Source organism: Podarcis pityusensis (assembly GCF_964106645.2).
Source record: "Podarcis pityusensis genome assembly, chromosome: 5".
In the NCBI taxonomy this organism is placed as follows: Eukaryota; Metazoa; Chordata; class Lepidosauria; order Squamata; family Lacertidae; genus Podarcis; species Podarcis pityusensis.
In genome coordinates, this window is record NC_138032.1 from 84315700 (window position 1) to 84330202 (window position 14503).

At 40.0% G+C, this 14503-nt stretch overlaps 1 protein-coding gene and 1 long non-coding RNA gene across 2 annotated transcripts in view; one reads left to right on the forward strand and one right to left on the reverse strand.

Moving 5' to 3' along the window:
• LRMDA (leucine rich melanocyte differentiation associated) overlaps positions 1–14503 on the reverse strand; it is a 755532-nt gene that overhangs the window by 385796 nt on the left and 355233 nt on the right.
• The window catches only part of LOC308478264, a 26255-nt gene continuing 11976 nt past the window's right edge, over positions 225–14503 (forward strand). The window contains exons 1-3 of the long non-coding RNA XR_013986996.1: positions 225–484; positions 878–941; positions 3581–3704. This is a non-coding gene — a long non-coding RNA (uncharacterized lncRNA). The remainder of the gene's footprint in view (positions 485–877; positions 942–3580; positions 3705–14503) is intronic.

Here is a 14503-nt window from a genome sequence, read left to right on the forward strand (position 1 = left end):
ATTACATTCCATGTTTCAATTTCACTGTTGTTAACGTGTGGACACTGAGTGGCACTGTAGCTGTTTGCTTGCAATGTGAGTACAAAAGGGCTGTAGGGTGAGTGTTTAGCAAGGAGGTAAGGCTAAAGGTGCAGTCCTGCAGCTCCTTTGTTAGGTAACAGCTGAATGGAATTTGTGTCACTCAGAATTCTGAATTCTGCATCTACTAACCAAGGATGCCCAAGAGTCTATACCAATGGTGGGGAACCTCAGATCCAGAGGTCATATACAGCCCTCCAGGTCTCTCCTGTCTGGCCCCTGGGGCTCTCCTCACATCACACCCCCTCCCCAGTCCATGCCTCATTAAGTCAGAGGCACTAAACTTTCCAAAATGGTTCATCTCAAAAATGCATCTCAATTCCCTGCAACTTTTTCCATGCAGCTATGTCAAAAACGAGTTGTCAGCTCAACACTTGTCTGAAACTCCAACCTCATACATAAGCAGGTGTGTTTGGGTTTTGTTGTAAACTAAATATACTGTTATGTCTTTTAAGCTCTTGGGATTGTTCATTTTGCCTCTAGACTGAACGTACTGGTAATCTGCAAATCACTTCATAAATAGCAGTTTCCCCAAACATTTCAAAACAAAACGTTTCCATTTTGCATTCTTAATTATAGTGAAAGCTTAATATTTAGAACCAAAGGACTCAGTTGCCAAGAAAGAGTTCTCTGTTTTCTTCCTTGGTATCTGTGGGAGGAGAAAGAAGCAGAACATTTTGGGGAAACGCTTGTTTGTACAGCACAAGATGTGGTGAAGGCCACTAGCTTAGATGACTCTAAAAACGGATTAGACAAACTTATGGAGGAAAAGCCTACTAATGCCTTCGTGTCATTTCAGGACCAGTAATGGAACAGTTAATGTTCCGCTCTGTAACTTGTCTGGTATGGTTTAGTATCACAAGGTGAGTGCTCTGGATTGTTCTTTTTTGCTTGGCTTCTAGATAGCTGTGCTTTCCTAGTATAGTTGTCTATGTTTGAGTCTATGTGACTGTTCACCTGTGAGTAGGACCTATGGGGACATGGAAGCCTGACTACCCCACTGACTAGTCGATGGCTATATACTACCTTCATATTTAGACGGTATATGCCAGTGAAGGTCCGAGCTACTGCCTTCTTGCCCTGTAGGGTCAAAAATGCAGGAGAGGGGAGGAGCTTATCCTTCAAAAACATGAAGAAGGGGAGACAGGATGGGACAGAGAGTAAATTTGTGGCATTAGTCTCTATTCATGTGTTGTTGTTGTTGCTTTTCTTATAGGCTAAATGAGGAATGTCACACTAGAATGCTACAATAGAATGGTTTCAACAATCAATCTATTCTCCCAGGGAACTCTGGGAATTGTAGCTGTGAGGGGAATAGGGAATTTCCAAACCATTCTCAACACTTTTAACAAATGACAGATCCCAGGATTCATCGGCCTGATCCAGCAGGCTCTTCCTGGGTTTTTATGATAACCTAGTCACCAGTGTTTTGGCCGGGAATGGGAGCATAGTCCCTCAATTAAGCTTTTTGGGAAGGAGGGAGTCACTATAGTACCCAACTATAGGGAAGGGAGAGAATATGTTCCCCAAATTATTTGAGGACCAGCTGCATCTTCTTACTTCACTCACTTCAAGGCACCTTGATTTTTTCTTGTTCCCTCTATATCTTTTCCTCAACTTTTCTTGTCTCTACCTTCCTTCTTTCTCTGTTATTTCCCCTTCTCCTCTTCCTTCCTGTCCTGCCTGCCTCACTCTTTCAATTCTCATTTCCCCTTCCCTTTCTCCTGTTCTCATTCAGTTACAAAAAAGTTCAGAGAAGGGGCAGTCTGTTGGCTGCTTGTGTAGTATTGGGGAAGGGGGGAATCTTAAAATAAACCATGGCAGACTGTACATTCCTATAGCTTAGCAATTTACTGTTTGTCTACAAAATCCTACCAGCATTAGGCTGAAGGTTCATGTAAGCAGCACCCTTGTCATTTAGGTCCCTGGGACACGTACAAGATTTGTGCCAAATCTACCTCTCTGTAACAAGCAATGCTCACCATAAAAATGCAACAGCTGTTCCCCTAAGGAGACCTACTTTGACAGTGGGCACTGCTGCATGTCTTCACAATTCGATCGCTAGCTGGCCTTCTGGGTGGGATGAATGCCAAGTGGCAGCCTGTGGCCAACAGTGTACACACATTAGCAATTCATCTATAGCAAATTATCATTGAATTAGGATAAACAGTAAGCACCACAAAGGGATAAAATAGTACCTACTCTAGTTAGTCAGAGCTCCTCATCTCCCCCCTATGCACATCCACGTCCTTCCTCCACATATAAGGCAAACCTCTCAAATGGAAGGGTGAGCTAACACTTTTGGAGTAGCACATCAATTTCTGCCTGGGCAAAAAAATTAAAAATTATGCTGAAACGTTTCCCTTACACACAGCCTCCTATATTTCTTACTTAGACCTTCAAGGTATGCAACACAGAGCATTCTCACAAATGTAGGGCCTTGTGGAAGTGACAGTATGATGAAATGAACAGACGGAAACTGAGAGCAAGACTGGTTATGAAAAATCACTGGCTGGCCTACCATCTTCATTTTATTTAATTTCAGTGCTGGGCTAGTGCACATTTTAAAACATTAGGGGAAGCAGTAACCAAATACAAAAGGAAAACACAACCGCACACTGCAGAAGGGGAGGTGCATGCCTAGGACTGGATAATGTATTGAACGAGGCAGGAACAAGTAACACTCCTTGCTTTGTGGGCATGCTGCCTAGTTTAAACTGGTTAATAGGCCAGACTAAACACACAAGTACACACTTTGGCAGGCTCATACCCATCCTTTCTGCCTGCTCTTGTCACACTCAGGCACACAAGTCCACTTGTTTCAACGATGATGTCTTCTGATGTGTGGGGCAAACTCAAACCTGAGCTTCGTTTTTAGCAGCAGTGTTTAGTTTTTAATTAAAGCTTTTTACTACTAATAATTTTGTGCTTTCTCACTGCGTTTTGACATCAATCTAAACCATAGTTTTAGTATGTCGATTTTTAAAAGCCTTGTAAAGAAATATTTAATATGTCATGATTAAGACTAGGCAAGTCTTGAACTTAATTCCAACTCCCCTATCCTATGATGCCAACAAACTGTGGCTATTGACCACTATGGTTTCTTTGAAACTAGCCAGCTTGAAACCAACTCTCCTTTGAAGAAGGGTGGGATATGAATGTGTACAGTTAAGAAATTAAAAAATCAGCAAATAGCAATGTTGTGTAAGAGAACAGTATCAGTTGGAGGTGGTTTTACCTACGTGAAAGCTAATCCCAAATGGTACGTTTTTGTTCAGTTCTTAATTTAATACAAAATAATCCTTCTCACAAAAATCATCAGGTGAAAGCAGGCTAAAAATGTCAAATAAATAAATATCCACTATTAAGCCTATGTATACTCTGTGCCATAGCAGTTGAGTTCTGTGATTTGTATGATTCATGAATATTAAGCAATTTTGCATATAGCTTACTCCTTTTGCATGATAATATACTCTGCTTCTTCCACCTACACACACAATAGTGCGGCATTGTGGAACAGGGCTGGCCCGCCACCAAAGCAGTCCCTGGGCTGGGTCTTCCCGTAACACACCTTTCCCTCCAGCTGGAAAGATTCAGAATGACCCTGCCTGGCAGATTGACCAAAGGTAGGTCTTACTCTGGGGGGACGAACCTGACAGGGTCCCCAGGAGAACTTCATTCAGGTCTGCTCCCCAGGGATAAAAGTGGGTGTCCTCTGGACAGGGAACCACAGATCTATTTTGGATTTCCCACCCCCCACCCCACCCTATTGCTGGTTTTTTATCACCCACTTCAGTAGGTAGGTTGGATCTGACCTTGCTATGGACAAAGTCAGTTGCCGTATTTGGTGCCAGGGAGGAAGTTTCCTGGCAGGTCTATAGACAGACCTGGGGGATTTCACCTACCTCGTAGCAATTGTCACAACTTTGTTGAAGAAGGCATTGGGTAAAACCTAGTCATGTTCAGAGCGGAGGTTGTAAGCCTCTGCCTGCTCCAGGGAATGGTATATCCTGTTAAAGGGATCCAGGAAGAGGTGTTTCTGTCTGGACGTGCATGTGGAGCTAGAGCCATAGTGCTCCTCCGCACTCCTCAAGAGGTGGCTTCTATTTGATGTATGTCATACTGGTCCTTGACACTGGTTCAACCCCTTGATTGATCATCCAGCAAATGGGTTGGTTGATATTGGTTGACCCAATGCCTATGCCAAGCGCCTTACATCTGTAGTCAATAATGCTGTGGCCTAATTCAAACCATATAATGTTGTTATGAGTGGTCTTTTGGACGGCGGTGCCCTACAGGGCAGTGGTCTCACGGCATCTGGGCACGCAACTGCTATTCTGGGGGAAGAGCAAAGAGCCATCCCGCCCCTGTCCACAGGAAATTTTATTCAGTTGCTCTTGACCATGGCTTCTGTGATTCCACCAGACATTTCCTACGTATTTTGTAACTATAATGCTATTCCCAGTACCAAATCCTGTGCTTGCAAGGAATAACAAGCTGCATAGATGGACCATTATATTTTAATGTTTGGTTTCAATTAAATATAAAATGAAGTGGTGTCAACAAAATTCTGGAAGAGTTTTCATCAGAAAAGTTTTTCTATTGTGCTCTTTTGGGCCTCATGTTTCCTGTTCATTCTTCCTATTATTTTGGATGATGCAAGTAAAGTGTCAAACTCTGGGCACCAAAGAGTTAACTAATTTTCCATGAGTTGGCAAATGTTCAGTCAAAACCTGGCCAACTGCCTGTTGTTTACTGAAGCTAAGGAAGAAGCATCTGCAACATTACCAAAAGCATATTGTAAAAGGCAACACATGCAAATTAAACCTCTTGAGCTATGAGTAAATTGCTGGGAAAATTTATAACTCATTTAATAAAACCTGAAGTAAATACATTGCCTTGGCTCCCAGGGAGAACAAAATATTTCCCATGATTCTCTTTTCTCCCCACCACTAGAAAAAAAATCCTGCAGCCAGACTGCTACAGTATTGAATTTATTATTAAACTAGTTTCATTGAAAGGAATTGTTCCTGCAATTGCATATTATTACAGAATATATACTTGAACTAAATTTAACATACGTGTGTGTGTGTGTGTGTGTGTGTGTGTGTAAAGTAAGATATGTTAGAATAATTCTTATGTAGCCCTGGGCAGACTTAATGCTTATCTGTGATCTTTTTTTTTTTTTAACCATGGTTAAATGTTATACCTTAAAGCATGATTCAGGATTGGCTATAAACTAGGATGTGAACCTAGGTAATTGTATAGCATAATTTTCATTAACTATGCTCAGTGTCATGAACAAACCCAAGGTTACCAAACCGTATTTCATATGCCTCTCCAATCTCTCTTCTTGCTATGTGACAAGGTGGTGCAGCTTAAACACAACTTTTGAGGCCAGGGTTTATCTCAGCAAACTAAACCATGGCTTCACATTTACATCTGGGTTTGTAACCAGATTTAAGGCAGCGAAACATGGCTGGCTTCAGGGCCACCACCAAGTTTGGCAGGCCTTCAGTTCTCCACTCAGGTGGGTCACCCTACCCTAGGTTGATGGGCCCTCTTACTGTGGTAGTGGCAAGGACAGAGAGGGCTGTTATAGTGAAAGCAGCAAGTAGGTGCTGCAGTTAGAAAAAAGCTGATATAATCGGCAAATACGGTGTGTGACACCTGGCATTTTAATTCCCTCATGAAGCCTGTGAAGCTGCAACATAACGTTGTTCTTGAGGTACAATACATTAAAGACCTGAGATACTGTGAAGAAATAAAAATGGTGGGTGCCAGCCACATCCACCTAGTCTCCAGAGCTGGATAAAGGGAAAACCAGTGGCCACATAAGAGGAGAGCCAGGCTTGGGCAAAAACTGGGTGGGTTTGGTTTGGTTTTTTTGGTTACACATGGCTATTGTTGCCAATATGGAAATTTCTGGAAGCCAGATATAAGTATTTATTATAGTTTCGTGCTTAATGTGTACAGAATGCTGAATGTTGTTGGAGCAGATCATAGTGGAAGTGAAATGGGGGGTTTGGAAACCTGAATAGTACTTTACAACGTTTTGTTGCCAGCTCCACTTGCTCAGTTTAGATATCTGTAAGGCAGTGAAAGACAGGAGTGCCTGGCGTGCTCTGGTCCATGGGGTCACAAAGAGTCGGACACGACTAAACAACTAACAACAACAACAACAGACAGGTAGTTATTTAAAAGAATATTAAAAAAACTTGCTTCAAGAAAACTTTGACTCAAATTTCTCCGTTAAAATTATCTTTCATCTCCCTCTGTTACTTAAAATCTACTGGAGGAGAGGGAGTGAGGTTATCACCCAGATGCAAAGGAAGAGGTAGGATGTCTATAACCCATAAAACATTTTGACTTCCTTAGTAGCAAATTATAATCTCTGAATTCTGATTCACTGAAACCTACATATACAAGTATGGCAGAACATGATTCAGTCAAAGGTAAGTCTTGATAGTTATCAATTATTTCAATGGGAGCCTAAGAGCTCCCATTTTTAAGTGTGCATATAACTATATAATGCAAAAAGCTCTTTGAGATCTACTCAGAGAGACAGAATCGTCTATAGCTCCTTGTTGAATTCACACTCAGTGGCAAGCATTAGTCTGCTGCCATCATCTGTGTTATAGCCAACAGGTGTATGCTTAAAAATTTCCCCACTCAATGGGTCTTAAAAGTGCTTCTGTAATGGGATTGTGCCATGTTTTTCAAATGTCGCATGTCAATAAGCACATAAGAGGCCTCTTATCTGTAGCACTGTTTTTCTTTAATCAATATAGTTCTGCACATAACATGTCTGAGATGCAACCCAAGCCATTTTCCAACAAAAGTTTGCACGTAATAGTAAAAATAGAAAATTATTATTTTAGACACAACGTTCAGCACCCTTTTCCTATTTCTCTTTTTTTGCCATCAATCACAACCATCGGAGTTCTGTGACTGATGTGTGCTGACTGACAACAGAAAGAAAAATTTTGAGGCATTAGTGAAATGACAGAGCTGTCATGGCTGCCTCAAAAATGAGAAAGAATAGATAACACTTTAGAAGGGCGGGAGCGGGAAGTCAAAGACAGACAGCACTGAAGTCCTGTTAGCAGAAGTGTTCAAAGTACCATCTGCCCTATTCTGAGTGGTTTGGCCTATCTGGCTGACATCGTTAAAGGAAACCAGTTTTTAAAACCTGAAATACATGAATAAACAATGCAAGTCAAAAAGTCCTTTTGAACTCTTCTAAATATGAGATTTTGTGACTTACGACTCACAGATTATTAGTGATGTTATTACTATTGTCTTTACTACTACAGTTTTACAGTGGTACCTCTGGATGCAAACGGGATCCGTTCCAGAGCCCCGTTCGCATCCTGAGTAGAACGTAACACCCGACTGCGCGGCTGCGGGTCGTGTTTTGCTGCTTCCGCGCATGCGCATGATGTCATTTTGAGCGTCTGCGCATGCGTGAGCGGTGAAACCCGGAAGTAACACGCTCCATTACTTCTTGGTCGCCACGGAGCGCAACCCGAAAATGCTTAACCTGAAGCTACTTCAACTCGAGGTATAACTACTATTGTAGGGCTATATAAGTACAAGTAGGTGGGTTTGGGGACTGGCAACATGGAGTGAGTCAGGAAGAAAGGCTGAGGATCCTGGACAGAGCCAGCAGCTTTACATAACCAGATGGGAAATTAATGGCCAGTTGTTCAGTCACTTGGCCTCTGCTGAGCTGGGGGCTGTAATATGACCCTATTGCCCTCTGTAGTAAGGGTGCTGAAGTGCAAAATAGAATGAGTGGGCCACTCTGTTTCTGGTCACAATGGAGTACATAGGATAGCATCTGCAAAGCTTGGCTAGAAACTACGCAGAGATTGCTGGTACTTTATACTCTACTGCCTATTCCTAGCTTCTGTTTTTTAACGCTTCAAAACTCTGCAAAATGCATTTGACCAACAACGGTGGGACGTAGAAAATGTGTGCACAGGCCCCAGGCCATAATGCCCCTGTGATTCCAGCTTTAAAATATGTGTTTCCATCCAGTCGGAAGTGATGGTAAACCCTACGCCACTTTCCATAGCGTAGGTCTCTCCCTCGACATTGTAAGAAGCAACAAAACAAACCAGAATTGTCAATATTGGTTTAATAATTTCTCCCTTTAAAAAAAAAACACATGCAGATGTTCTCTGTTAGGGATGAATTTTCTTTCATCTCCCAAGACAGCATAAAAGAAGCAGTCTTTTGGCTTCGCCCATAGGGCAAAGCATCTCCCCCAGTGGAACCCTGTTAGTAAAAATAAAGCAACTGAAACCCAGTCATAGAAATCAAATGGGAATGTTAAGCATAACAAATTGCAGTTTAAGTCCCAGCTCAAGTATTTTCCATAGAAACCTATGATAGATGCGTTTGCCAGACCAGGAAACCCCATCACAGCATGCAAAAATTCTCCTTTTTTGTTACAACCCACAAATTTCTACAGGATTGCTGATTGATGTAACCCTTGGATTAGAAATACACAACATGAAATAAAGTTCCCAGAGTGGAAAAAAGGAACTCCTTGATGAGACTGTTGAAAGAGCGATAAAAGCTTCACTCAAGGACTCCACTTTAGTATCAGATTGTGGGAAACTTTCATTTAAACAGCCCAATGGAGTCCATTAGCCATCAATCTGCAGGCACTAAATAAACCCTTAACACCTCTTCTTAGAAACTGCAACATAATCATCCCGCCATCCTGCTGGAGTTACTGACAAAAAGAGCTGTTGAAGATTGGAGAAAGTTTATGGGGAGGGGGGAATTTTCCTCCCAATACAACTGCCCACAATAAAACTATGCAATTTTGTTTCTTCAACAGCCAGTTTAGTAGGCACAAAACAAAGATACCGTCACTTCAAACAAACAAGACAATAAAGAGAGAGAGGATTGTTTGGGGGGGGGGGGCGGGTCTGTCATTCCACAAGATTATGGACCTGATATTCAACCGGATAGGCCCTAGTACAACTCTGACTTGAAAACTGGAATTTGTTTTTAAACGTAAAGCTTGTCTACAAAGTGGCCTGATGAATGTACAGTGGTACCTCTGGTTACGTACATAATTTGTTCCGGAGGTCCGTTCTTAACCTGAAACTGTTCTTAAATAAAATTTATTATTATTGCCAGTGGCTTGAATTAATTAATTTTATAATGAATGATTTTAGAATGTTGTTTATGCTGTACTTTTGTACTGTTTTATTGTTGTTAGCCGCCCTGAGCCCGGCTTCGGCTGGGGAGGGCGGGATATAAATAAAATTTATTATTATTATTATTATTATTATTATTATTAACCTGAAGCACCACTTTAGCTAATGGGGCCTCTTGCTGCTGCCGCCGCGTGATTTCTGTTCTCATCCTGAAGCAAAGTTCTTAACCCGAGGTACTATTTCTGGGTCTGTAACCTGAAGCGTATGTAACCTGAAGTACCACTGTAATGCTAAACTATGGCTAACATTATGTGCACAAGCCTTGTGGCATGTGCATTCCCCCTTCGCTTTCTTCTTCTAGCATGTACACGGACACACACACACAGAGAGAGTTTTTGCTTCAATTTTCAGTTAACTGAAGTTGTTATATCTAAATTCAGACAAACTGTGGTTAGTGTTAACTACGACGAGGGAAACAACTTCAACCTGTGATTTACAATATTGGCTCGTATCCCTACACCATAACTGAATGTTAACATTAGCCACAGTTCTTGGTTTGGATAAAACAACTAACTATGGTTAGTTGAAAACATAAGGGAAAGCTTTAAACCCCTCTCTTGTAGCTGTTCCATAGGAGGAGTGTGTGGGCATGCCTGAGGATTTCCCAGTCTCACACTCCTAGCACTAAACTGGTTTACTGTTACATCCAAACAGAGGGCTGCATTCAACCAACCCAGAGCACTAAAAGAAACCAGCACAACAACTCCTGCTGGCACAATGGGGCTTCCACCCCTTACCCTTGTGCTCCAGTTTCAAATATTATATTATTAAATGCACAATATGAAAGTGTACACCTAAAAATGGAAAGCACGAATCTTGCAGATAGGTTTACAAACTATGGGATTATGTAGGTATTAAGTGCCACTGCAACTTAGAACTTGGTGACAATAGTCTTATATTTTATTCCAAATGCCACAATTTTTAATCTTGTAAAAAAAAAACTACTCGTTACCTTCCCATGAGTTTGGGCATTTGTTCAATAATCCAGAATTAGACAAAGAAAAAGTACTTATCACTAATTAATATGGAGTGGTTTAGAAGAGGTAACAGTGGAACAACTAAGCATTGGGAATTGAATAATATACTCCTTCGCAACATATTTATGGTGGAAGCCATTAATGTCAGGAATATTTCACTCTTATTTATACACTTGTAATTTAGTTTTAATATGACAGGCTATATTTTAATATGGAAGGCCCAAAAGCAGCCATTTGGGTTTCAAAAGAATTATTAGATTAACAGAAAAGCAACCACAAGTGAAACTTAGAAGCCTGACGTAAAAAGGATAGATGAGAATAAATACCGTAGGTATTACTAACAGCAAGAAAGAAAATGAAGCTGAAAGATTCCGATAAGCAGGAAAATCTCTGACCACTTTGAAACAAAAATATTTTGAGGAAGGTGAAAAAACATAACAAAAAATGTGAGCACAACTAGTTAAGTGACAAAAGAAGATTATATTGATAAGAGTTATAAGAGAGATAAACAGCTGAGGTGTGGAGGGGTAGCCAAGACACCAGGAGCCACAGAAGTTGCCTTCTAGAAGTATATTATGAATTGTATCAGACAAAGAATCTGAATGTCATATTTTCTTCTTCTTCTTTAAGAGTGGCTCAGCAGGATAAAGCTACATCACATGCTCATTAATGCTCAGAAAGCACTGGACCTAACACAAATCTTCAACACAAACCAACACATACATTTTTGCCAAGATAGTTAAGTATAATAGTTAAGTATAATAATACTAATAATAAATGTTTATATTTTAGTTCCATGATAGCTAAGATAGTTCAGCAGAATCTATGCCAAAAAGTATTTCCTCAGTCATGGGAAGAGGCCAAGAAAATGGCAATATGCAATGAAGGAAAAAATCTCCCAAACCCAATTCATAAAGACTCTCTGATAAATAGAACGGTTGAGGTGAAAGTGCATTGCCCCCTGAAAAAATTATCCTCACTCTGGCAATTAATTTGTGACTCCTTGTGAAACGAAGTGACAATGTTTACCCACGCAGAATATAGGCAGGAAGCATTGTCTTCGATTTGATTTGGTTACATTATCACACAGCCAAATCCGATTAATTATTTGGTTCTATTTGGTGATATGATATAATGGTAGCTATATGATTCCTGTCAGGATTTTAAAATAAATGGCACCAAAGCTGATACCAGGAGATGGAATGAAGTGTTGCAAAAATGTCTGATTGGAACTCTTTTGGAATAAAACTTCTATGCTCAGAAGAGAAAATGTTTTCTTTTGTGTGCTTAGAAGTTTCCCTACTGAATTCTAGTGCATTCAGTAGCTTCCTTTTCCCTGCAATTGGTGCCTTCCTGCTTTTTCTGTTTTTGGAGTTCTTCTGCTCCCAGACTTTGGCACTTCCTCCTAGAGAAGCTAGACTGGCTCCTTCCTTCTTGTCCTTTCGCTCGCAGGTGAAGACTTTCTTGTTCCAACAGGCTTTTGGCACTAACTACTTTTAATGAAAGGGCTGGTGTTGTGCTGTTTTTATTGTAATTATTGGTATGTATATGATATGTATATAGCTTTAATGCTATCAATATTTAATTGTTTTTAATTATTATTTTCTATGTTCTTAATTATTCTTATTTTTATCTGTAAGCTGCCTTGAGTCTCATCAAGAAAAATGAATGAATAAATAAATAAATAAAAACATCAGCAACAATAATTATATTTCAGGCTCCTCAAAACTCTTTTATGCGCCAAACATGTACACTCATGAAAACTCAAATCCAACTCTGCTTTTGGTTCATTTTAAATATTGCTAAGGCCTTTGATTGTGTAGGATGGCTATAGTTATTTAAATGATAAACAGTTCTTTAGTAATGGGCTTTTAAAATTGGACTAAACTGATTTTTGCTAACACAAAAGCCAGTCTAGCCACTAATTTCCCCCATATAGAATGATTTAGACCAACACAGGAATCCTTTATTTCAACTATTGCTCATTTTTTATATCATGTCAAACTATTCATGATTTGGATACCATGCCATTAGGGCACGGCAGTTAGAAAAAACACCTACAACAGGGATTCAAACTGTAATTGAAGATGTTAAATTTGCTATATATGCTGATGACATAAAGTTATAATTACAAGACCAATCAATCCAGTAACACAATTTCTGCAAATGATAGGCTAGTTTAGTCAAATTTCTAGCTGAATGACAAGTTAGTATCATAGTAATCCAGGCATAGGCAAACTCGGCCCTCCAGATGTTTTGGGACTACAACTCCCATCATCCCTGACCACTGGTCCTGTTAGCTAGGGATGATGGGAGTTGTAGTCCCAAAACATCTGGAGGGCTAAGTTTGCCTATGCCTGTAGTAATCAGTAGCTCAAAAAGCAAAGTAACTGCCCAATATAGATTAAAATGGACAACTAAACCTATACAACTATTGGGAATAAATTCAGTTGTTAAAATTCAGGTATTTAAAATACAATTATAAAAATTCAGGTATTCATAATACAGTTATGAGTCTTTGGTAGAAGGAATTAAGAATTAAGTTTTTTTTCCATTTCTTAATGATTATTTAAAAAATGTAACTAATATAAGCTTTATTGTTTTGCATTCCTTGCCATTCGAGCTTCCTTCTTTCACTTACCACTTAATTACTCTAATATTAGTCCTGTGGGGAAACATTAAAATTTTAACAAAAACTAATCACCAATGTTAATTTGCACAAGAGAAAGGCCAAGGTTAGTTTTGGCACACCTAAATAAATAGCACAGTACAAATATGTTCAAAATTTGAAAATGCCACGCTCCAAGAGCATATTATTTATTTTAGGAACAGATGAAAGCAAAACTTATTTGAAAGTCAGATACATACACAGTCTCATGCCTCGTTCTCACTGATGTGCAAACATGTGAGTGGAGTATACCACCTCAGACTGCAGGTCAGGGCCAGCATGAATTAATGTTCCTCCAGACATTCCCATCTCCAGAAAAAAGCCACCACAAAGAAAACTATGGTGACAAGGATCGAGCTAGCTATGACCCTGACATACTATTTTTTCTGTTTTCATTTTGATAGCTTTCTAGAACTACTCAATAAAACTGATTGACAGAATGCTCAATCAAGATAGACAAGAGGGGTTGCTTCTCTATGCCATGTGTGATTAACTTGTGGAAATCACTGCCACATGAGAAGATGATGGCTGTTAGCTTAATTTTTTTAAGGATTAGATAAATAGGTCTACCAAGAGCTATTAATCACATTAGTTAAATGGATCCTCCATATTCAGAAGCAGCAGGACTAGAAAAATATTGGTCTGATCCAGCAAGTCAGTTCTTATGATAATCACTCATGGCTACCACAATATGTCCTTGGCTTTGGACTTTGCAAAAGGCACCCACACCGACAGCATATGCAGTCAAGGGACATGCTACACAGGATCCCTTCACGGCAGCCCAAATTCTTTTGAATGTCTAGTATGGTTTAAACAAAACAAACAAAACCCAAATAGCTCATAAACAAAAACAAAAAAATACACATACACATAATATTACACATTCTTTACTCATCTATAGTCCCATCTCCTCAGGAAACAACCCATGCCAGATTCACCCTCTTTTTGCCGGATAACACAGAATTATGAGGAACATGTCTATACTACAGCTAATTGCAAAAGTATCTTCTTGTCTGACACTAAGGAAAGTTTCTAGAGTATAGTGGTACCTTAATCCGTTCCAGAAGTCCGTTCTTAAACCAAAACCATTCTTAAACCGAGGAGCGCTTTCCCTAATGAGGCCTCCCGCCGCTGGTGCCCTTCCACGGTTCAGATTCTGTTCTTAGACGGAGGTAAAGTTCTCAAACCAAGACCCTATTTCTGGTTTTGCGGAGTTTGTAAACCAAATCGTTCTTAAACCGGACTGTTCTTAAACCGAGGTATCACTGTACTTTGTTAGCCCATTAATACAGCACTTCAGTCAATCAAGTCAGATTCCAGAATAACTGCTTCTTCCTTTGCTTCAGAGACAACAGCTTTGGACACCTTAATTTCCCAAACCAAAACACTTCCTTGGCCAGGTTCAACTCATCCAGGCTTGGATATAATGAAATCCAGACCAGCAAGTGGCAAACATGGGGCTTGTCTACAGTGTGAAATGGATTTGGATTAGGGCTGGAGGCAGGCAAGCGAACAATGTTTGTGGGTTATAAATAACTAAA